The sequence below is a fragment of the Somniosus microcephalus genome, unplaced genomic scaffold (genome assembly GCF_052327205.1).
Source record: "Somniosus microcephalus isolate GS21.2 unplaced genomic scaffold, FLI_Smic_1.0 unresolved_chr4, whole genome shotgun sequence".
Taxonomy (NCBI): domain Eukaryota; kingdom Metazoa; phylum Chordata; class Chondrichthyes; order Squaliformes; family Somniosidae; genus Somniosus; species Somniosus microcephalus.
Window position 1 is genome coordinate 9,892,843 of NW_028225182.1, and position 25,420 is coordinate 9,918,262.

Consider the following 25,420-nt stretch of genomic DNA (forward strand, 5'->3'; position numbering starts at 1 on the left):
ATGTGGTGAATCTTTGGAATTCTCTTCCCCAGAGTGCTGTGGAGGCTCAGTTATTGGGTATATTCAAAACAGAAGTGGGTAAATTTCTGACTGGTAAGGGCATCAAGGGATATGGTGATAGGGCCGGTGAGTGGAATTGAGGCAGGAGATCAGCCATGATCTCATTGAATCCCCTGCACTGCTTAAAAATCTGTTCCATTACCTTTTTTTTTATAGTTCTGACGAAAGGTTATCGACCTGAAACGTTACCTCTGTTTCTCTCTTCGCAGATGCTGCCTGACCTGCTGAGTATCTCCAGCATTTTCTGTTTCAATTCATATTTCCAGCATCTGCAGTATTTTCTCAGTTCGCATTTCTTTCATTGTGCAAAACAAGGATATCGCTTAATTAATGACGCTTTGAAAGCAACATAAAAGTTTAACAAAATAACTACCGCCCAACGTGGGGCTCGAACCCACGACCCTGAGATTAAGAGTCTCATGCTCTACCGACTGAGTTAGCCGGGCCTGTTAGAACAACATTGCCTTGTCGCTGATTGCAGTCAGGAACCTTGTGGCTCCGGCCCGGTCACAACAGCATCTCTGAGCCGCGTTTCTGCAAACTACGAAACAAGTTCTCAAGAAGCCCAAGGCGTATAAGGAACTCAGGCAGCAAAATCCCTTTCATTAACCACAGGGGTTCAGGCAAATTTCTGATCACAAATCGCTTTAGTCCTTGACAATATCGCTTGTCTATTTCCCGGAGATTCCCAATTCTGTCTGTCTCTCTGGCTCTGTTTATTGTGTCTGTGGCCACCTGCGGGTAGATTTTGAACGAATTACCTGTGTTTGTGCCTGCTTGTTACTTTAAACAAATGAGGGCATCAGGCGCTTCTGTGCATGACACTGAGGAATCAGGAGAAGGCAGGAGGAATGAAACAGTGTTTGTGGAACGAGTATATATACAAACTACGAACATCCGTGGTTATGTTGTGGACCTCATGGTGCAACGGTAGCGCATCTGACTCCAGATCAGAAAGTCTGTGTGTTCAAATCTAATCGATCTCCCAACTGAGCTATTTCAGCGTTGTATGGTGGCAATTCAAACAGCCCCAAAACGCACTGTTTCCTCACCGGGAATCGAACCCGGGCCGCGGCGGTAAAAGTGCCTGAATCCTAACCACTAGACTACCAGAAAAGCTGCAGCAAGTCTCCTGCCAGCAAGCGCAGCAATGCAGTGTTTCCCACCTGCTCCTTTGCAATTCAGATCCTTTCGCACCAGGCAAACTGTTCGGACAAAATGATATTTTTAACATGAGAACATAAAAGACGTGTTCGCGAAAGCATGGCACCAAGTGCGGGTAGGCATCCACTTGAAATCGATTTCCTTCAGTGGTTTTCTCTGGATGTTGTCTCTCTCGGTGCCGGCGAACATTTCATTGATGCATTTGTCCTGAACTGAAGCCTTTTGCCCATCTCGCGGGGTCAGAGCTGCTCTGTCTGTCTATTACCTGCCTGTTAACCTTATCGGGAACAGGCCACCTGTTCAACGTTCAACAGCAAACCCAGAAAGACAAATAAACAGAAAGATGTGTCTCTCAGCCCCGGTGGCAAAGGTGCAATGGATGTTAATCCAAATAAATCCCCCGTGAGTCTGTGTGCATTGGCTTCCTTATAAAGTTTGTATTTGAAATGTGCGGGAAAAGTGTAAAATTATGAAAACATCCTGATGGCCAGTACGGGGATCAAACTCGCGACCTTGTCGTTATTAACACCAGGCTTTCACCAACTGGGCTAACCGGCCACAATGCTCTTGTTGGCCAGGCTCGAACCCAGGCTGCGAGATTGTCTTTCAGCCTCACACTGGGTGACCGAGTTACTGCACAATCATTGAACACACCACATCGGTTAAACATTGTTAACTGTTCGTATATACAACTGGGCAGAGTGTAAATCGAAACTAACAGAAAGACAGCTCTATGGTCTAACAAACCTCATTCTAAAATTTATTATCGCACCACAGCCCCTCTCACAAACACTGCTCCGGTATAAGAGCAGACGGCGGGACCCCGACTGGATTCGCACCTGCAGCGGACGGTTGGAGCCGGATCCAGCATGTCCGATCTGGTTTCACTCCCATTCGTTTGGGAAACGCGGCATCAGGAGCGTAACATTTCTCCTCATTCACTCCTCTTGTAGTGAAGGAGACAGAAAGTAACTAAAACCTACCGAAACCCGGGACCTTTAGATCTTCAGTCTAACGCTCTCCCAACTGAGCTATTTCGGCTTCACATCAAAAGCAGTATTCTGTTGTTCTTTTGGAGGTTTTTCTATCCCCGGGTGGAATTGCCCCTCTCGCTCATTCCTCACTTCGGGCAATGTGACCCGACCAGATCTCGGAGCTCAGGTTGTGTTAATGTAAAGCTGCAGTGTTGATAAAGATACAATGCTGACACAGCACGGGGGACCTCACTGTGTTGGACACAGCGTGAAATGCAATGACATGTTCAAATAAAGTTACAGAGCACAACACATGTGTAAAATTCCCTGTTCTTTTCTCCACACTGATGGGTTGTGAAGGGAGAGAGGGGCCGAAGTCTCACTGAGCCGCACTGATCACGAGCCAAATCAAGTTCAATCTTCAGGTATGGTGCTGAGCCCGACACAGAAGTGAAAATGCCCGTGGTTCTTAGTTCCTCACGCAGTGGGCTACTGAGCAATACAGGAAGGGCTAATGAACATCTTAATGCTCAAGTTATCACGGGCCACGGACTCTCTGATTACAGGCTTGCACACGTTTGTATGTTTCAAAATTTGCATTTTTCACACTGGCAATGAATTAATCGATAGCCGTGCCTGTGATAAGCTAAGTTTGTTGGGAGGTGCAGTGGGCAAGAAGATACACGGAAGACTGATGAAAACCGTGACTGCCCTGACACTGTGAGCTGCAGTTAAATGTTGGCAACATTTAAAGTCAGCCAGTCTAAATTTGACAGAAATCAATTCCTGCTGACTTTGAAACAGCACGCATTTTACAGAAATCAAGGATGTATATTTTGTATCGCTGAATGAAGAGTGATGTTGAGCAGCGGTGTGGAAAGTTGAATCAGGGGCGGAGCATTGCTCCGTAAGGGTGCGCTGCATGGTGGCAATTCAAACAGCCCCAAAACGCACTGTTCCCTGACCGGGAATCGAACCCAGGCCACGGCGGTGAAAGCGCCGAATCCTAACCACTAGACCACCAGGGAAGCTGCTGCCAGCCTTCTGGCAGCAAGCACATCAACGCAGCTTTTCATGCCTGCTCCTTTGCAATTCAGATCCTTTTGCGCCAGGCAAACTGTTCGGACAAAATTATATTTTTTACATGAGAACACAACAGACGTGTTCGCGAAAGCTCGGAACCAAGTGCGGGTAGGCATCCACTTGAAATCGATTTCCTCCTGTGTTTTTCTCTGGATATTGTCTCTCTCGGTGCGGGGCGAACAAATCATTGATGCATTTGTACTTCATTGGTTCCAGTGATGAACGATTGCCGTTACGTGGATAGACCAGAGAAGTTGGAGCTGTTCTCCTTAGAGCATAGACGGCTCAGAGGAAATTTGACAGAGGGTTTTAAAATCAAGAAAACGATTAGATAGAGTAAATAAACAGAAAAGATGGATGAATACAAAAGACAAAGCTGAAGTGTCTGTAACCATCCTGAGAGAAGCCAGACTTCATTCAATTCGATTAATTCCAAGCGATATTGAGAAACAGCTGAGCTGATTAGTTACAGCAAATGCAATGAGCTCCGACAACACTCCGTCTGCAGCACTAAAAGCGTGTGCTCCAGAACTAGCCACGCCTCGAGGAAGCGGTTGTGTTAAGAGATTGAGTAAACTAGGCCTGTAATCTCTTGAATTCGGAAGAATGAGAGGGGATCTCATGAAGCATGCAAAATTATTACACGGTTTGATCGGTTGGATGCTGGGAGAATGATTCCCTTGGCTGGGGAGTCTAGAACCAGCGGACACAGCCTCAGGATAAAGGTTAGGCCATTCAGGACTGAGAGAAGACATTTCTTCACACAGAAAGTGGTGAATCTTTGGAATTCTCTTCCCCAGAGTGCTGTGGAGGCTCAGTTATTGGGTATATTCAAACAGAAGTGGGTAGATTTCTGACTGGTAAGGGCATCAAGGGATATGGCGATAGGGCCGGTGAGTGGAATTGAGGCAGGAGGTCAGCCATGATCTCATTGAATCCCCTGCACTGCTTAAAAATCTGTTCCATTACCTTTTTTTTTATAGTTCTGACGAAAGGTTATCGACCTGAAACGTTACTTCTGTTTCTCTCTTCGCAGATGCTGCCTGACCTGCTGAGTATCTCCAGCATTTTCTGTTTCAATTCATATTTCCAGCATCTGCAGTATTTTCTCAGTTCGCATTTCTTTCATTGTGCTAAACAAGGATATCGCTTAATTAATGATGCTTTGAAAGCAACATAAAAGTTTAACAGAATAACTACTGCCCAACGTGGGGCTCGAACCCACGACCCTGAGATTAAGAGTCTCATGCTCTACCGACTGAGCTAGCCGGTTCTGTTGGAGCAACATTGCCTTGTCGCTGATTGCAGTCAGGAACCTTGTGGCTCCGGCCCGGTCACAACAGCATGTCTGAGCCGCGTTTCTGCAAACTACGAAACAAGTTCTCCAGAAGCCCAAGGCATATAAGGAACTCAAGCAGCAAAATCCCTTTCATTAACCACAGGGGTTCAGGCAAATTTCTGATCACAAATCGCTTTAGTCCTTGTCAATATCGCTTGTCTATTTCCCGGAGATTCCCGATTCTGTCTGTCTCTCTGGCTCTGTTTATTGTGTCTGTGGCCACCTGTGGGTAGATTTTGAACGAATTACCTGTGTTTGTTTCTGCTTGTTACTTTAAACAAATGAGGGCATCAGGCGCTTCTGTGCATGACACTGAGGAATCAGGAGAAGGCAGGAGGAATGAAACAGTGTTTGTGGAACGAGTATATATACAAACTACGAACATCCGTGGTTATGTTGTGGACCTCATGGTGCAACGGTAGCGCATCTGACTCCAGATCAGAAAATCTGTGTGTTCAAATCTAATCGATCTCCCAACTGAGCTATTTCAGCGTTGTATGGTGGCAATTCAAACAGCCCCAAAACACACTGTTTCCTCACCGGGAATCGAACCCGGGCCGCGGTGGCAAAAGTGCCTGAATCCTAACCACTAGACTACCAGAAAAGCTGCAGCAAGTCTCCTGCCAGCAAGCACAGCAATGCAGTGTTTGCCTACCTGCTCCTTTGCAATTCAGATCCTTTCGCACCAGGCAAACTGTTCGGACAAAATGATATTTTTAACATGAGAACACAAAAGACGTATTCACGAAAGCACGGCACCAAGTGCGGGTAGGCATCCACTTGAAATCGATTACCTTCAGTGGTTTTCTCTGGATGTTGTCTCTCTCGGTGCCAGCGAACATTTCATTGATGCATTTGTCCTGAACTGAAGCCTTTTGCCCATCTCGCGGGGTCAGAGCTGCTCTGTCTGTCTATTACCTGCCTGTTAACCTTATCGGGAACAGGCCACCTGTTCAACGTTCAACAGCAAACCCAGAAAGACAAATAAACAGAAAGATGTGTCTCTCAGCCCCGGTGGCAAAGGTGCAATGGATGTTAATCCAAATAAATCCCCCGTGAGTCTGTGTGCATTGGCTTCCTTATAAAGTTTGTATTTGAAATGTGCGGGAAAAGTGTAAAATTATGAAAACATCCTGATGGCCAGTACGGGGATCAAACTCGCGACCTTGTCGTTATTAACACCAGGCTTTCACCAACTGGGCAAACCGGCCACAATGCTCTTGTTGGCCAGGCTCGAACCCAGGCTGCGAGATTGTCTTTCAGCCTCACACTGGGTGACCGAGTTACTGCACAATCATTGAACACACCAGATCGGTTAAACATTGTTAACTGTTCGTATATACAACTGGGCAGAGTGTAAATCGAAACTAACAGAAAGACAACTCTATGGTCTAACAAACCTCATTCTAAAATTTATTATCGGAGCACAGCCCCTCCCACAAACACTGCCCCGGTATAAGAGCAGACGGCGGGACCCCGACTGGATTCGCACCTGCAGCGGACGGTTGGAGCCGGATCCCGCATGTCCGATGTGGTTTCACTCCCATTCGTTTGGGAAACGCGGCATCAGGAGCGTAAAATTTCTCCTCATTCACTCCTCTTGTAGTGAAGGAGACAGAAAGTAACTAAAACCTACCGAAACCCGGGACCTTTAGATCTTCAGTCTAACGCTCTCCCAACTGAGCTATTTCGGCTTCACATCAAAAGCAGTATACTGTTGTTCTTTTGGAGGTTTTTCTATCCCCGGGTGGAATTGCCCCTCTCGCTCATTCCTCACTTCGGGCAATGTGACCCGACCAGATCTCGGAGCTCAGGTTGTGTTAATGTAAAGCTGCAGTGTTGATAAAGATACAATGCTGACACAGCACGGGGGACCTCACTGTGTTGGACACAGCGTGAAATGCAATGACATGTTCAAATAAAGTTACAGAGCACAGCACATGTTTAAAATTCCCTGTTCTTTTCTCCACACTGATGGGTTGTGAAGGGAGAGATGGGCCGAAGTCTCACTGAGCCGCACTGATCACGAGCCAAATCAAGTTCAATCTTCAGGTATGGTGCTGAGCCCCACACAGAAGTGAAAATGCCCGTGGTTCTTAGTTCCTCACGCAGTGGGCTACTGAGCAATACAGGAAGGGCTAATGAACATCTTAATGCTCAAGTTATCACGGGCCACGGACTCTCTGATTACAGGCTTGCACACGTTTGTATGTTTCAAAATTTGCATTTTTCACACTGGCAATGAATTAATCGATAGCCGTGCCTGTGATAAGCTAAGTTTGTTGGGAGGTGCAGTGGGCAAGAAGATACACGGAAGACTGATGAAAACCGTGACTGCCCTGACACTGTGAGCTGCAGTTAAATGTTGGCAACATTTAAAGTCAGCCAGTCTAAATTTGACAGAAATCAATTCCTGCTGACTTTGAAACAGCACGCATTTTACAGAAATCAAGGATGTATATTTTGTATCGCTGTATGAAGAGTGATGTTGAGCAGCGGTGTGGAAAGTTGAATCAGGGGCGGAGCATTGCTCCGTAAGGGTGCGCTGCATGGTGGCAATTCAAACAGCCCCAAAACGCACTGTTCCCTGACCGGGAATCGAACCCAGGCCGCGGCGGTGAAAGCGCCGAATCCTAACCACTAGACCACCAGGGAAGCTTCTGCCAGCCTCCTGGCAGCAAGCACATCAACGCAGCTTTTCAGGCCTGCTCCTTTGCAATTCAGATCCTTTCACGCCAGGCAAACTGTTCGGACAAAATTATATTTTTTACATGAGAACACAACAGACGTGTTCGCGAAAGCTCGGCACCAAGTGCGGGTAGGCATCCACTTGAAATCGATTTCCTCCTGTGTTTTTCTCTGGGTGTTGTCTCTCTCGGTGCGGGGCGAACTAATCATTGATGCATTTGTACTTCATTGGTTCCAGTGATGAACGATTGCCGTTACGTGGATAGACCAGAGAAGTTGGAGCTGTTCTCCTTAGAGCATAGACGGCTAAGAGGAAATTTGACAGAGGGTTTTAAAATCATGAAAACGATTAGATAGATTAAATAAACAGAAAAGATGGATGAATACAAAAGACAAAGCTGAAGTGTCTGTAACCATCCTGAGAGAAGCCAGACTTCATTCAATTCGATTAATTCCAAGCGATATTAAGAAACAGCTGAGCTAATTAGTTACAGCAAATGCAATGAGCTCCGACAACACTCCGTCTGCAGCACTAAAAGCGTGTGCTCCAGAACTAGCCACGCCTCGGGGAAGCGGTTGTGTTAAGAGATTGAGTAAACTAGGCCTGTAATCTCTTGAATTCGGAAGAATGAGAGGAGATCTCATGAAGCATGCAAAATTATTACAGGGTTTGATCGGTTGGATGCTGGGAGAATGATTCCCTTGGCTGGAGAGCTAGAACCAGCGGACACAGCCTCAGGATAAAGGTTAGGCCATTCAGGACTGAGAGAAGACATTTCTTCACACAGAGAGTGGTGAATCTTTGGAATTCTCTTCCCCAGAGTTCTGTGGAGGCTCAGTTATTGGGTATATTCTGAACAGAAGTGGGTAGATTTCTGACTGGTAAGGGCATCAAGGGATATGGCGATAGGGCCGGTGAGTGGATTTGAGGCAGGAGATCAGCCATGATCTCATTGAATCCCCTGCACTGCTTAAAAATCTGTTCCATTACCTTTTTTTTCCAGTTCTGACGAAAGGTTATCGACCTGAAACGTTACCTCTGTTTCTCTCTTCACAGATGCTGCCTGACCTGCTGAGTATCTCCAGCATTTTCTGTTTCAATTCATATTTCCAGCATCTGCAGTATTTTCTCAGTTCGCATTTCTTTCATTCTGCAAAACAAGGATATCGCTTAATTAATGACGCTTTGAAAGCAACATAAAAGTTTAACAAAATAACTACCGCCCAACGTGGGGCTCGAACCCACGATCCTGAGAATAAGAGTTTCATGCTCTATCGACTGAGCTAGCCGAGCTTGTTGAAATAGTATTGCCTTGTCGCTGATTGCAGTCAGGAACCTTGTTGCTCCGGCCCGGTCACAACAGCATGTCTGAGCCGCGTTTCTGCAAACTACGAAACTAGTTCTCCAGAAGCCCAAGGCGTATAAGGAGCTCAAGCAGCAAAATCCCATTCATTAACCACAGGGGTTCAGGCAAATTTCTGATCGCAAATCGCTTCAGTCCTTGTCAATATCTCTTGTCTATTTCCCGGATATTCCCGATTCTGTCTGTCTCTCTGGCTCTGTTTATTGTGTCTGTGGCCACCTGCGGGTAGATTTTGAACGAATACCTGTGTTTGTGTCTGCTTGTTACTTTAAACAAATGAGGGCATCAGGCGCTTCTGTGCATGACACTGAGGAATCAGGAGAAGGCAGGAGGAATGAAACAGTGTTTGTGGAAGGTGTATATATACAAACTATGAGCATCCATGGTTATGTTGTGGACCTCATGGCGCAACGGTAGCGCATCTAACTCCAGATACGAAAATCTGTATGTTCAAATCTAATCAATCTCCCAACTGAGCTATTTCAGCGCTGTATGGTGGCAATTCAAACAGCCCCAAAACGCACTGTTTCCTGATCGGGAATACGAACCCGGGCTGTGGTGGTGAAAGTGCCTGAATCCTAACCACTAAACCACCAGTAAAAGATGCAGCAAGTCTCCTGCCAGCAAATGCAGCAACGCAGTGTTTCCTGCCTGCTCCTTTGCAATTCAGATCCTTTCACGCCAGGCAAACTTATCGGACAAAATGATATTTTTTACATGAGAACACAACAGACGTGTTCGCGAAAGCACGGCACCAAGTGCAGGTAGGCATCCACTTGAAATCGATTTCCTTCAGTGGTTTTCTCTGGATGTTGTCTCTCTCGGTGCCGGCGAACATTTCATTGATGCATTTGTCCTGAACTGAAGCCTTTTCCCCATCTCGCAGGGTCAGAGCTGTTCTGTCTGTCTATTACCTGCCTGTTACCCTTATCGGGAACAGGCCGCCTGTTCAACGTTCAACAGCAAACCCAGAAAGACAAATGAACAGAAAGATGTGTCTCTCAGCCCCGGTGGCAAAGGATGTTAATCCAAATATATCCCCCGTGAGAGTCTGTGTGCATTGGCTTCATTATAAAGTTTGTATTGGAAATGTGCGGGAAAAGCATAAAATTATGAAAACATCCCAATGGCCCACACGGGGATCGAACACTCGACTTTGGCATTATTAGCACCGCACTCTCACCAACTGAGCTAACCGGCCACAATGCTCTCGTTCGCCAGGCTCGAACCCAGGCTGGGAGATTGCTTTTCAGGCTCACACTGGGTGACCGAGTTACTGCATAAACATTGAACACACCACATCGGTTAAACATTGTTAACTGTTCGTATTTTCAACTGGGCAGAGTGTAAATCGAAACTAACAGAAAGACAGCTCTATGGTCTATCAAACCTCATTCTAAAATTTATTATCGCACCACAGCCCCTCCCACAAACACTGTTCCGGTATAAAAGCAGACGGCGGGACCCCGACTGGATTCGAAACTGCAGCGGATGTTTAGAGCCTGATCCAGCATGTCCGATGTGGTTTCACTCCCATTTGTTTGGGAAACGTGGCATCAGGAGCGTAAAATTTCTCCTCATTCGCTCCTCTTGCAGTGAAGGAGACAGAAAGTAACTAAAACCTACCGAAACCCGGGACCTTTAGATCTTCAGTCTAACGCTCTCCCAACTGACCTATTTTGGCTTCACATCAAAGGCAGTATTCTGTCGTTCTTTTGGAGGATTTTCTCTCCCCGGGTGGAATTGAGCCTCTCACTCATTCCTCACTTCGTACAATGTGACCCGACCAGATCTCGGAGCTCAGGTTGTGTTAATGTAAAGCTGCAGTGTTGATAAAGATACAAAGCTGACACAGCACGGGGGACCTCACCGTGTTGGACACAGCGTGAAATGCAATGACATGTTCAAATAAAGTTACAGAGCACAACACATGTGTAAAATTCCCTGTTCTTTTCTCCACACTGATGGGTTGTGAAGCAGAGATGGGCCGAAGTCTCAATGAGCCGCACTGATCACGCGCCAAATCAAGTTCAATCTTCAGCTGCAGGTACGGTGCTGAGCCCGACACAGAAGTGAAAATGCCCGTGGTTCTTAGTTCCTCACACAGTGGGCTACTGAGCAATACAGGAAGGACTAATGAACATCTTAATGCTCACGTTATCACGGGCCACGGACTCTCTGATTCCAGGCTTGCACACGTTGATAAGTTTCAAAATTTGCATTCTTCACACTGGCAATGAATTAATCGATAGCCGTGCCTGTGATAAGCTAAGTTTGTTAGGGAGGTGCAGTGGGCAAGAAGATACACGGAAGACTGATTAAAACCGTGACTGCCCTGACACTGTGAGCTGCAGTTAAATGTTGGCAACATTTAAAGTCAGCCAGTCTAAATTTGACAAAAATCAATTCCTGCTGACTTTGAAACAGCACACATTTTACAGAAATCAAGGATGTGTATTTTGTATTGCTGTATGAAGAGTGATGTTGAGCAGCGGTGCGGAAAGTTGAATCAGGGGCAGAGTACTGCTCCGTAAGGGTGCGTTACATGGTTGCAATTCAACCAGCCCCAAAACGCGCTGTTTTCTGATCGGGAATCGAACCCGGGTCGCGGTGATGAAAGCATCGAATCCTAACCACTAGACCACCATGGAAGCTGCAGCCAGCCTCCTGCCAGCAAGCACATCAACGCAGTTTTTCCTGCCTGCTCCTTTGTGTGGTAAACCACTGTTGTTGTTGTTGTTGTTGTTGTTACACACTGTTGTACCTATGCATGTCTCCACATGTCTCGGCTGGCTCCACCCACACAGGCCCAGGTATAAAGGTGATTGACCTGCAGCCCCCTGCCTTCTTGGAACCCAGTCAACCACGAGAGGCATGCTCTGTTCTTTGCTAATAAAAGCCTTTCGTTACTCTCTTAACTCTCAGTCTTTTATGAGTAATTGATAGCGCATCAATTTTATTCGCAAAAAGAAAATGTCGACAAACGCTGAACAGCAGGCTGCTGCACCAAACGCTGACCAGCAGGCTGCTGCACCAAACGCTGAGCAGCAGGAGCTGCTGCGAGCCCTCAGACCAACATGCCTGGACCTAGACCCCCAAGAAGCGGGTTCGGCTAGCAAATTCACGCATTGGCTGCGTTGCTTCGAGGCCTACCTGCAAGCCTCAACAGTGACCCTGGACGAAAACAAGTTGGAAATCCTGGCCTCAAAGGTGAGCTGCCAAGTTTATACAATAATCCAGGACACGACGTCCTACGCGGCGGCTATCGGTATGCTAAATGGGCAATACACATGCCCGGTAAATAGGGTCTATGCCCGGCACCTCTTAAGATCCCGCAGACAGCAGCCCGGGGAATCGGTGGAGGCCTTCCTACGGGCACTACGGATACTCGGCCGAGACTGCGATTGCAAAGAAGTATCAGCCACAGCACACAAGGAGGGACTGATCCGAGATGCTTTCGTTGCGAGTCTAAGGTCCGACTACTCCCGGCAGAGACTGTTGGAAAAGGGAGAAATGGACCTGAGAAAGGCAGTGTCCCTCGCGCTCTTGCTCGACGCGGCCCACAGGAATATGGACGCCTTCTCCCCTAACCGCTCCGCAACGTAGACGCCACAACCTTGGGTCATGGGACCACCACCTTCAACTGCTGCTGCGATGTCCAAGGCACAGCAATGTTATTTTTGTGGCCAGACAAAACATCCCAGAGCACGCTGCCCAGCGAGAAATGCTACCTGCTCCGGCTGCGGGAAGAAAGGACACTATGTCAGCGCCAGCAAAGGTAAAACCGCTAACGCCAGCAGCGCCGCTTGCAAACCGTGGGGGCAGCCATCTTGTCCGCCATCTTGTGCTCCCCCAGCTGCGTGGGGATCGGGACCATGGGCGCCGCCATTTTGTCCACCATCTCGGACGTCTCCAACTTCAACCACGGGGGACCCGGACTCAACCACTGCCTCATCTGACGACCACATCGACTCGCTCAACCATACGCTGGCCTCCGTGACACTGGACCAATCTCTCCCTCATCAACTGTCCAGGTCCATGATGGCCATTACGGTAAACGGCCGCGCCACTACCTGCCTTTTTGACAGCGGGAGCACGGAAAGCTTTATCCACCCCGACACGGTGCGCAGTTACTCTCTCCCGGTCCTGCCGACGCGACATCGGATCTCTTTGGCTTCCAAAGCCCAGTCAGCGGACGTTGGTGGCTACTGTGTAGTGACCCTTTCAGTAAGGGGCACAGAATACAAAAATTTTAAACTCCTGGTCCTGCCCCATCTTTGCGCTGCCGTTCTACTGGGGTTGGATTTTCAGTGCCACCTTAAGAGTGTCACATTAGCGCACGACGGACCCCTCCGCCCACTCACAGTCTGCAGCCAGCAGCTTTTAAATCGCCCACCGCGCACCATTTGCAGCCTCTCCACCCTTAAAGTCCCCCCCCTCCTTGTTCACTAACCTCACCCGCGACTGTAAGCCCATCGCTACCAAAAGCAGGCATTACAGCGCTGGGGATAGGAGCTTCATTAAATCCGAGGTAGCAAGACTCCTGAAGGAAGGGATTATTGAAAGTAGCACCAGCCCATGGCGAGCACAAGTGGTGGTAGTGAAGACTGGCGAAAAACAGAGCCTAGTTATTGACTACAGCCAGACGATCAATCGCTACACCCAGCTAGATGCATACCCACTCCCCCGCATATCTGACATCGTCAATCAGATAGCACAATACCGGGTGTTCTCGACGATTGACCTGCAGTCGGCATACCACCAGCTCCCCATCAGGGCTGAGGACCGCCAGTACACAGCTTTTGAAGCTGACGGTCATCTCTACCACTTCCTCAGAGTTCCCTTCGGCGTCACCAACTGGGTTTCAGTCTTCCAACGGGAGATGGACCGGATGGTGGACCAGAACGCGCTCTAGGCCACTTTCCCCTATCTAGACAACGTCACCATCTGCGGCCACGACCAGCAGGACCATGATGTTAATCTAGAGAAATTCCTCCGTACGGCCCAGCGGCTGAACATAACATACAACAAGGACAAATGTATGTTTCGTACCAAGCGCCTTGCCATTCTTGGCTGTGTATTGGAGAACGGAGTCATCGGCCCCGACCCCGACATGATGCGCCCCCTTATGGGGCTCCCCCTCCCCCACTGCCAAAAAGCACTGAAGAGATGCCTAGGGTTTTTCTCGTACTATGCTCAGTGAGTGCCCAACTATGCAGACAAAGCCAGACCCCTCATCAAGTCCACCTCCTTCCCCTGACAGCAGAGGCCTGTGCAGCCTTCACTCTCATAAAAGCAGATATTGCGAAGGCCACAAGGAACGCAGTGGATGAGTCCATCCCTTTCCAAGTGGAGAGCGACGCATCCGACTTTGCCCTAGCTGCAACCCTTAACCAGGCGGGGAGACCCGTGGCCTTTTTCTCAAGGACCCTCCAGGGCCCCGAGATTCGACACTCCTCTTTCGAAAAGGAGGCCCAGGCCATTGTGGAAGCTGTGCGACATTGGAGGCATTACCTGGCCGGAAAACGATTTACCCTGCTCACTGACCAGCGTTCAGTAGCTTTTATGTTTAATAACAAGCAGAGGGGCTACATCAAGAACGACAAGATCTTGAGGTGGAGAATCGAACTCTCCACCTCCAATTACGATATCTTGTACCGGCCTGGGAAACTCAATGAGCCCCCAGATGCCCTATCACGTGGTACATGCGCCAACGCGCAGGTCGATAGACTGAAGACCTTCCACAATGACTTCTGCCACCCGGGGGTCACCAGGTTTTTTCACTTCATCAAATCCCGTAACCTGCCCTACTCCATCGAGGAGGTCAGGACCATGACCAGGAACTGCCAAATCTGTGCCGAGTGCAAACCGCATTTTTATAGGCCAGACAGAGCAAGCCTGATCAAAGCCACGCGCCCCTTTGAACGGCTGAGCGTCGATTTAAAAGGGCACTTCCCCTCCTCCGACCGCAATGTGTACTTCCTCAACATAATTGATGAGTACTCCCGTTTCCCGTTTGCCATCCCTTGCTCAGACATGACCAGTACCACGGTCATTAAATGTCTGAATGACCTCTTCACCTTGTTCGGTTTCCCTAGCTATATTCATAGCAACAGGGGCTCATCCTTTATGAGCGACGAACTCCGGGCAGTACCTGCTCTCGAGAGGTATCGCTACAAGCAGGAACACCAGCTACAACCCCCGGGGGAATGGCCAGGTGGAAAGGGAGAATGCGACAGACTGGAAGGCACTCCTTTTAAACTTGAAATCTAAGGGCCTTCCGACCTTTCGCTGGCGGGAAGTCCTCCCTGCGGCGCTCCATTCCATTCGGTCACTGCTCTGTACAGCCACCAATGCTACCCCTCAGGAGAGAATGTTCTCCTTCCCCAGGAAGTCCACATCGGGGATCTCGTTACCGACATGGCTGACTTCTCCAAGACCCGTCCTACTGCAGAAGCACGTGAGGTCCCATAAGATGGACCCCCTGGTCGAGAGGGTGAGCCTCCTCCATGCCAACCCTCAGTATGCTTACGTGGTGTACCCGGTCGGGCGGGATGACACAGTCTCCATACGAGACCTCGCACCTTCGGGTGCTCCCGAAAAACCCCCCTCGCCACCCTCCACTACCCACGCCTACCCCCAATACGCTTACGTAGCGTACCCGGACGGGCGGGAGGACACAGCCCCCAGACGAGATCTCGCACCTTTGGGTGCCCCTGAAACACTACCATTGCCATCCACCACTACCCACAACCCAACCCTGCTAGACGGCATGCCGCAGCCCCAGGACCCGTCATTGACCACCCAACCACTCAATGAGACGCCAGACTCAACGTTGGATGCTGCACCATCACCGCCGCCACCATGACAATCAGGACGGCATACAACGCCACCTGATAGACTTACTTACACGAACCTTTAGTACACTTCACCCCGCCGGACTCAATTTTAATCAAGGGGTGAATGTGGTAAACCACTGTTGTTGTTGTTGTTACACACTGTTGTACCTATGCATGCCTCAACATGTCTCGGCTGGCTCCACCCACACAGGCCCAGGTATAAAGGTGATTGACCTGCAGCCCCCTGCCTTCTTGGAACCCAGTCAACCACGAGAGGCATGCTCTGTTCTTCGCTAATAAAAGCCTTTAGTTACTCTCTTAACTCTCAGTCTTTTATGAGTAATTGATAGCGCATCACTTTGCAATTCAGATCCTTTCACGCCATGCAAACTGTACGGACAAAATTATATTTTTTACATGAGAACACAACAGACGTGTTCGCGAAAGCACGGCACCAAGAGCGGGTAGGCATCCACTTGAAATCGATTTCCTCCTGTGTTTTTCTCTGGATGTTGTCTCTCTCGGTGCTGGGCGAACAATTCATTGATGCATTTGTCCTAAACTGAAGCCTTTTGCCCATCTCGCGCGGTCAGAGCCGCTCTGTCTGTCTCTTACCTGCCTGTGACCCTTATCGGCAACAGGCTCCCTGTTCAACTTTCAACAGCAAACCCAGAAAGACAAATGAACAGAAAGATGTGTCTCTCAGCCCCGGTGGCAAAGGATGTTAATCCAAATATATCCCCCGTGAGACTGTGTGTGCATTGGCTTCCTTATAAAGTTTGTATTGGAAAGGTGCGGGAAAAGCGTAAAATTATGAAAACATCCTGATGGCCCGTACGGGGATCGAACGCGCGACCTTGGCGTTAGTTAGCACCACGCTATCACCAACTGAATTAACTGGCCACAACGCTTCCGTTGGCCAGGCTCGAACCCAGGCTGGGAGATTGTCTTGCAGGCTCACACTGGGTGACCGAGTTACTGCACAAACATTGAACACACCACATCGCTTAAACATTGTTAACTGTTCGCATATACAACTGGGCAGAGTGTAAATCCAAAGTAACAGAAAGACAGCTCTATGGTCTAACAAACGTCTATCTAAAATATATTATCGCACAACAGCCCCTCCCACAAACACTGTCCCGGTATAAAAGCAGACGGCGGGACCCCGACTGCAGTCGAACGTGTAGTGGACGGTTGGAGCCGGATCCAGCATGTCCGATGGGGTTTCATTCCCATTCGTTTGGGAAACGCGGCATCAGGAGCGTAAAATTTCTCCTAATTCGCTCCTCTTGTAGTGAAGGAGACAGAAAGTAACTAAAACCTGCCGAAACCCGGGATCGAACCAGGGACCATTTAGATCTTCAGTCTAACGCTCATCCCAACTGAGCTATTTCAGCTTCACATCAAATGCAGTATTCTGTCGTTCTTTTGGAGGATTTTCTATCCCCGGGTGGAATTGCCCCTCTCGCTCATTCCTCACTTCGGGCAATGTGACCCGACCAGATCTCGGAGCTCAGGTTGTGTTAATGTAAAGCTGCAGTGTTGACAAAGATACAAAGCTGACACAGCACGGGGGACCTCACCGTGTTGGACACAGCGTGAAATGCAATGACATGTTCAAATAAAGTTACAGAGCACAACACATGTGTAAAATTCCCTGTTCTTTTCTCCACACTGATGGGTTGTGAAGGGAGAGACGGGCCGAAGTCTCACTGAGCCGCACTGATCACGAGCCAAATCAAGTTCTCTCCACGGATGTTGCCTGACCTGCTGAGTTTTTCCAGCATTTTCTGTAGTTGTGGTGAATGGCTTTTATATCGGAATGGGCAGATGTATACAGTGGAGTTCGCTTTGGTTCAGAACCCGGGCCACTGCCGATTTTGCAATACATTAACGACATGGACATGGGGGTATATGACAGGGTGTAGACAAAGTAAATACAGAGAAACGGATTCCAAGGGCTGAAGGTTCAGTAACCAGAGAGCACTGATTTAAGTTGATTTTGAAAAGAGCCAGAGGCGACATGAGGAATTATTTTACGCAACGAGTATTTAGGATTTGGAATGCATTACCTGATCGGATTGAGGTTATAGATTAAATAGTAGCCTTGCAGGGCTTTATCAATACTGGGCCCACTCACAGTACCTGCTTTCAAGGCACCATCATCTCATGCAACATGATTCGGTAATGGCAAATTTCATCAAATACTCTGTGGAATTTTCACATAAATTCAGAATCAAAATACGACAATAAAATATCTAGGCTTTTCGGCATTTGAAAGCCGGACCTCTCACAAATTCCCGCCCGAAAGCAAGATTCACACCACGACAGCAGAGCAAGGTAATCGATCTGCCATCTGCTCCATCACCCGCAGGGAGTGAGATACCATCAGATGCACCAATTAACTGTCGACACTGATACGGGGCTGATTTCAATAACCTGCTGCCCCGGCACAATTACACACATCGGACCAAGAGAATTATCAGCAGTTCTGAAACCGCGAGATTGGGGGATGTTTGAGGTGCTATGAAAGCAAGGAGGTTGAAAACATCAGGATCGTACCGGGTTTAGTCACCCGGATGGGGCAGAGTTTGGAATTCTATGATTATCAGCAGAGAGTTGATCAACTGTATTTGAGATCGCCATTGGAGCAGAGAAGGTTGGGAGGAGCTCAAATAAGAAATATAAAGAATTCTTACTTTCATATAACCCCTTTCACGATCGTGGAAGGATCAAAAATGCTTTGCAGCCAAATTGCGCAAAGCAAGGTTTTTCAAACAGCAATGTGATCCTGTTCAGACAATCTATTTCAGTGATGTTGCTTGAGGAACACACATTGGCCAGGACACCAGGCAGTACTCAGCTAATCCAGAGATTTTTACCTTTGAGGTCCTGGTTTTATAATGTGTCACCTAACTCCCTCAGCAGAAGACATTCCTAATTCTTCCTATCTCGATTGTTCCTACGATAACTGGGTCCTCCCGTTCATGCTCCAAGTATTCTCCAGCCGCAAAGATATGTCCTTAACACAGGCACCAGGCAAGCTTCACGGCCTTCCAGACTCCCAGCCGGAGCTGTAGCGAACATCATCTATGCACATGACTATACTATACCCTACCACTACCATATTCCTTTCCACGCCACCCATCTTGAATGGCCTCTTGTACGAGTGTAACGTGGTCAATTTGACCCTTCTCCCTAAAGTCTTCGTTCTCAGCCACTCCAGGAGCAAGTATCTCGTACCTGTTGGACAAAGGAAAATGCTGAGGCTCCTCGATGTCTGCAACTGAGGCCCTTGTACCTGCCTGACTCGCTTTCACATCATCCCGTCTCTGACCACTAATCCAATCTTAACCAGTACCTGACCTAAGCAGTGTGACGGCCTCCTGGGTCAAAATGTATAGGTAATTCCTTACCTTTCTTATGCATCGCAATCCCTGTACCACGGAGGCCAGCTTAACAACTTGAGTTGAAGTTCCTCGAGATGCAGACACGCACTGTAGATATGGTTGTCTCGAATCAAGCTGCTCTGCAGAAACTCTCACATGTAGCAGAGGCGACACACCTTCCACACTGCCGTCTCCATCTAACATTGTTCTATATATTTAATTATTTAAATGATTTAGGTAAATAATTTATTTGATTCATTTTTAGTTTTTAAAACTAATTAATTTATCGAGTTTAATATATTAACTTAATAAAGTGTTAGCAAGTTAGACGTTCCTAGTTCCTCTATTAAAATACTCCCCTAGCTTACAGTGGCTCGGTAGTACAACTACTGACAGAGCTGGCCGTGTCCGGTAGGACGTAGCTCCAGGAATGGGCCTGCGGCAGCTGGTGAATTATCAAACAACAGGGGAGAAAAACGAGTTCACCATGTCCTCACCAATCCACCTCTCACAGATGCATCTGAGCAGTACAGCATTGTTAGGTGTGACCACCGCACATTCCTGGTGGAGAAAAAGTCCAGTTATGACACTAATAAAACCCTCCATCGTGTTGTGTGGCACTAACACCGTGCTAATTGGGATAGGTTCAGAATATAGCGTTTCAAAACTGGGCGTCCATGAGGTGTTGTGCGCCGTTAGCAGCAGCAGAATTGTATTCAACTGCAATCCGTAACCTCATGGCCGGCATATTCCTCACTCTACCATTACAATCAAGCGATGTGACCAACGCTGGTTCAATTAGCAGCGTAGAAGAGCATGCAAGGACCAGCACAATGTATACATAAAAATGAGGTGCCAACCTGGTGAACCTACAACACAGGACTACATGAATGCTGAACAGCGGAAGCTGCATGCCATAGACAGACCTGAGCGATCCCACAATCAATTTAACACATCAAAGCTCTGCAGTCCCGCCACATTCAGTCATCAATGGTTGTGGACAATTTTACAACGAACAGGAGGTGGAAGCTCCATGAACAGCCCCAGCCTCAATGATGGGCGGAGTCCAGCACCTCAGTGAATACGACAAGGCTGAAGCGTTTGCCACCAATTCAGCGAGAAGCGCCGAGTGGATGGTCCATCTCGGCCTCCTCCTGTTATCCCCAGCATCACAGAAGACAGCCCACTCGCATTCACCAACAATGTCTTTTGGATGAGACGCAGAACCAAGACCCCATCTGCTCCTTGAGGTGGATGTAAAATATCCCATGGTGCTACTTCGCAGAAGACCAGGGGAGTTATCCCCGGTGTTCTGGCCAAAATGTATCACTCAATCAACATCAACAAAACAGATTATCTGGTCATGATCACACTGCTCTTTGTGGGATCTTGCTGTGCGCAACACTGATTACACTGCAAAAGTACTTCATTGGCTTTAAAGCGCCTTGAGATATCCGGTGGTCGTGAATGGTGCTTTATAAATGCAAGTCTTTCAAGTCTTCTTATAAGTGATGGAAGGTGCCTTTGAAAGTGCTATTAAGCAACAGTTATTCACAAAATTTTCTGCTCACATTGGGTTCCGTCAGGACCACGCAGCTTCAGACCTCATTACATTCTTGGTAGAACCTAGGACAAAAGAGCTGAATTCCAGAGATATGGTGAGTGTGACTGGCTTTGATATCAATGCAGCATTTGACCGTGTGTGGCATAAAGGAGCCCGAGTAAAATTGAATTCAGTGGGAAGTAATTGGCTGGTGTCGGACCCAGCACAAAGGAAGATGTTAGTGGTTGTTGGAGGCCAATTACCTCAGCCCCAGTTCATCGCTGCAGGTGTACCTCAGGGCAGTGTTCTAGGATGAACCATCTCCAGCTGTTTCATGAATTACTTTCCCTCCATCATAAGGTCAGAAGGGTGGATGTTCAGTTCCATTCGGTACTCCTCAGATAATGAAGCTGTCCGTGCCAGCATGCAGTAAAACCTTGGCAGTAATCAGGCTTCAGTTGCTAAGTGACAAGTAACATTCACGCCACACAAGTGACAGGAAAGATCATCTACAGAATAAATGTCTAAACACATCTCTGATATTCGATGGCATTACCATCGTCGAATCGCCCACCATCAACTCTCCAGGGGTCACCATTAACCAGAAACTTAACTGGAACAGCGATATTAGTACTTTAGCTACAAGAGCAGGTCAGATTCTGGGTAATCTGCAGCGAGTGACTCATTTCCTCACTCTTCAAATGGTTTCCACCACCTACAAGGCACACGTCAGGAGTGTGATGGAATAATCTCTACTTGCCTGGATGAGTGCAGCTCCAAGGACACTCAAGAAGCTCGACACCATTCAGGACAAAGCAACTCACTTCATTGGCACCTCCACCACTTTACACATTCCCTCCCTCCACCACCAGTGCACCGTGGCTGCAGTGTGTACCATCTACAAGATATACTGCAGCAACTCCCAAACCCACGACCTCTGCCACCGAGAAGGATAAAGGCAGCAGGCGTATAGGAGCATCAACTAATCATCAACCTGCTATCGGGAGATGTCTCAAGGTCCAAGATGTTATCCTAGCTGGAGGAAGCAGCTGGAAAAAGTCATGCTTTAATAATACTAGTTTAATTGGTCCAGTTTTTAATTTCATCTTAGATCGTTACCTTAATACTTCTCCCCCATATTTATGTTAGTTCTCCCGGGTTCCACTGCTCCTTCCTCTGAGTCCTGGTTTAGAAGTCACTGGCAGGAAGAACAGGGATGCTGAAAGGACCGGGACAGGTTGCACTTCTGATCTCGTTTATGGCATTCTGGGAAATTATTTTCTGAACAGTGAATCTATCACATTTACTTTCCACAGTCTGTTATTGTAAAGCGGGTATCAACCCATTTAACACACCTAGTATTAACCCATTTAACACACCTGGTATCGACCCATTTAACACACCTGGTATCAACCCATTTAACACACCTGGTATCAACCCATTTAACACACCGAGTATCAACCCATTTAACACACTGGGTATCAACCCATTTCACACACCTGGTATCAACCCATTTAACACTCCTGGTATTAACCCATTTAACACACTGGGTATTAACCGATTTAACACAACGGACATTAACCCAGTTAACACACTGGACATTAACCCATTTAACACACCGGGTATCAACCCATTTAACACGCCGGGTAGTAACCCATTTCACACATCGGTTATTAACCCATTTAACACACCGGACATTAACCCATTTAACACACCTGATATTAACCCATTTAACACATCGTGTATTAACCCATTTAACACACCAGGTATTAACCCATTCAAATCACCGGGTATTAAACATTTCACACACCGGGTATTACCCCATTCAACACAACGGGTATGTAGCTATTCAACACAGGCAGGAAAAATAACAGGCAGTCTCAAGTCTTGCTGGACTACTGATGCCAACACCAATAATTAAGATTCGGCACAAATAACAACAGAGATGGTGGAATGAGTTTATTCTGGAGAGTTTTTGTTAATGATAATTTAAAAAGATGTCATGATAATGAGTTAACAGTAGTTTAATGAATACACAGACATTATATACATTTTACAGAGAGTATGACGCTTATTTAAATTTGCAAACTCTAGCCAACTTGGGTCTGCTGCAAGTGTCTACTGCTGTTCAGTTAGTCACTTCCTTAAGAGATCCGGTAACTTGCTTTTTCAGGAGGAGAACTCCAAGTGGTTTTCTATTACTGCTGTAGCAGGAGCGGGAAATGTGCAGTAATGTGACTAGGGAATGTGCTTTAACATTATCCAGGAGTGTGCAGCATCGGAATCGGGGAGTATACGGAATTGGGAATGGGGAAACACAGTAACGGTAACCCTGAATGTGCTGTGCGGAACTCTCTAGTTTCCCATACCGGGACCAAGGAGTGTGCTGCACAGGAACCCAGTTGTTAAGCAATGTCGGCCCGTATTATCCAATCAGAGGATTCCTGCATGCGGCCTTACCTGAGGGCTCCGGAGGTCTGGACAGTTCTGCTCCTGAGCCTCTGCTCTACGAAATGCACAGGGCCCAGGGATCCCAGTGGCGCAGGTGGTCTGCAAGCATCCCTGGGATCACATGCGCCATGGGGAACCAATGAAAGAAGGGAATCCCCTTCATATGTTTGACAGGTCGCTCAGCTTAGACCTGTCAAAATTATGCATGGGCATCAATGAAAAATATATCAAAACAATAAATATATTTATTTTAAATCACGTTTTTAAAATTATTTAAAATTACATTAAATTAAATATTTTAAACAAAAATGTAATTATTTCGAAAAAAATTAACCATTTTATGGGGCTAAAATAAACTTACCTTTTTTAAAGGTATTTTAAATGATAAATGAGTGAAAAAAAATATTTTTACTTTTTTAGACTCTTTGCTGGTAAAAGCAGGCCTTACGCCTCCTTTTACCAGGCAAAATATTTTAAAGAGATTTCAGCGGGCGGAGACATTGCAGAAAGCGAAACTCTCTGCCCGCAGAGGCCCTTCTCTTGTGCAGGTGCATGATCTGCCGAGAGGATGCTTGACAGATCGGAAGGGCCGGTTTTCAGGGCATGAGCTTCACATGCGTGAATCCGGCACTTATGAGGTCCCGACTGGTGTGTACACAGCTCGTACACACACGTAGGGAATCGGAAAATGTGGGTCGTTATTCCCATCTAATTTGGCAAGAACTCTATATGTGGACTAAATTATCACTGGGCAAAATGTCATTTATTTCAGGTCACATTCTGTTTCATTCAACAACAGGTAAAACATACATAACACTGAATGGGATGCAATATGTTCGCTTTAATCAGAACGGCATCTGCCCAGAAATGTACAAAATGAAGAACAGGCTTAGACGAACGCATGGGGTTGACTGGAATTTAATATAGATTGATTCCTTTTCAATATCTTTCCCAGTGACGAGACAGAGATTAATATATATCGCAACCATCCTGCTGCCTTAAATTTTTCAGAACTTTATTTTTAAAACAAGTCTTCCTTTACAGACTAACACAGATCGGATAAAGGATAACTCTGAGGATCAAACCACGGCCTGAATGTCGGGAAATTTCACACGATTTGTCTATATTTTGGAATCAGTCACAACAAGGACTCATTCCCAAAACACCCTTGTACTGCGACCTCAGCATGAGACTGAGTGAAGCAGCTACCCACTCCTGGGCGAGTATCTGCTAAAACCACAGCTGTAGATAGCTTGTGTCCAGGTCCTGTCCTTGTGCAAAAAGGCTACAAGGTCCCGAACTATGATATTAACTTGCGTTTTAATACTGGACCAGATTGTGAAATGTTTCAGAAAATATAAAGTCTAAAGGAACCCAGTGAAATCTACACATGATACAAAAATACAGGATACTGTTAGAAAGTGTTAGGCCTTCTCATCTATTTAATTTGTTCATCATTGCGAGGGGATATTTCACTCCTCTCCTCAACTCCTCTCTAAATTTCCTCTGGGTCACTGCATAAATAAAAGTGTTGGTGCAGAAACTCAGTAGCTGGAGCATGAAGCCGATTTCAGGTACAAATGTGGGCAGAGGGACAGGATATCCCAAGTAATCCAACCATCTCAGTATAGAACAGACCATAAACACCACCCAAAACAGTATGAAATTCCCTGATATAACGAACAGTACAATCGTGCATTTCCTTCGGCTCTCCATCTCTGGGTCACTGGGACTCTCGCCACTGCTCCGAGCCCGGAGTCTTCTGCGGGCTCTGCTGGCCACTAAAATGTGCCTGACTGTTAAAGCATTGAACAGTAGAATCAAAAGAAACGGAATGAATGGCGTTAAGATATAATTCATTAATTCAACCACGGCCCAGGCCAGTGAACGTGATACAACAAGGGCAATGCGGCAAAACCAGGGAGTGTTAGAAAGCCAATACTGACTTGTATTTAGAAAATACCAGAAAATGTTCTTCAAACAGCCTAGAACCACAGCCGCCATTTTCTCGGTGCAATAATTAGATTTCACCTTCTGACAACAAATGGCCACGAATCGATCAAAAGTGAAAGTGACTGTGAACCAGACAGAACAGCCTGTGGCGGGATAAAGAAGGACGGCGTGAATATTATACACTCTAGCCTCCCTCAAAAACAAAAATTCTTTCCGATAAACAATAGGAATCTGCCTCAGTATCAGATCGATGATCACGACCAGTAGATCTGCCGCTGCCATGGCCACCAGGTAGTGAGTGACACATTTGGAGAGTCCACACTTTCCCCGAGACAGGATCGCAATTGTCACCACGTTAACTGTGTGCAGCAATAAAATACGATAATCATTCACAAGACACGGGGCATTAACAGTAGTTTTTCGTGTTTGCATGGAAGTAACAGTCCGTTATATAACAGGGACATTAACGTTCTTCACAATTACCTGAAATGCTTCGAAAATGTGCAGCTCGGCTTTGCATCCAGTGATGGATCGTGATTATTCTACCTGTGATAGGGCATCCTGGAGATA

General features: G+C 47.1%; 6 non-coding genes across 6 annotated transcripts; all 6 read right to left on the reverse strand.

Moving 5' to 3' along the window:
- Window positions 1-433: 433 nt before the first annotated feature.
- On the reverse strand, window positions 434-506 carry trnak-cuu (transfer RNA lysine (anticodon CUU)). Its single transcript has one exon. It is a non-coding gene; the product is annotated as a tRNA-Lys (tRNA).
- A 2,648-nt stretch (window positions 507-3,154) lies between these two features.
- Window positions 3,155-3,226, reverse strand: trnae-uuc (transfer RNA glutamic acid (anticodon UUC)). Its single transcript has one exon. It is a non-coding gene; the product is annotated as a tRNA-Glu (tRNA).
- Window positions 3,227-4,481: 1,255 nt separating this feature from the next.
- Window positions 4,482-4,554, reverse strand: trnak-cuu (transfer RNA lysine (anticodon CUU)). The gene has a single exon. It is a non-coding gene; the product is annotated as a tRNA-Lys (tRNA).
- A 2,649-nt stretch (window positions 4,555-7,203) lies between these two features.
- On the reverse strand, window positions 7,204-7,275 carry trnae-uuc (transfer RNA glutamic acid (anticodon UUC)). Its single transcript has one exon. It is a non-coding gene; the product is annotated as a tRNA-Glu (tRNA).
- A 1,254-nt stretch (window positions 7,276-8,529) lies between these two features.
- trnak-cuu (transfer RNA lysine (anticodon CUU)) lies at window positions 8,530-8,602 on the reverse strand. The gene has a single exon. It is a non-coding gene; the product is annotated as a tRNA-Lys (tRNA).
- An 8,234-nt stretch (window positions 8,603-16,836) lies between these two features.
- Window positions 16,837-16,911, reverse strand: trnaf-gaa (transfer RNA phenylalanine (anticodon GAA)). Its single transcript has one exon. It is a non-coding gene; the product is annotated as a tRNA-Phe (tRNA).
- Between the last annotated feature and the right edge of the window lie 8,509 nt (window positions 16,912-25,420).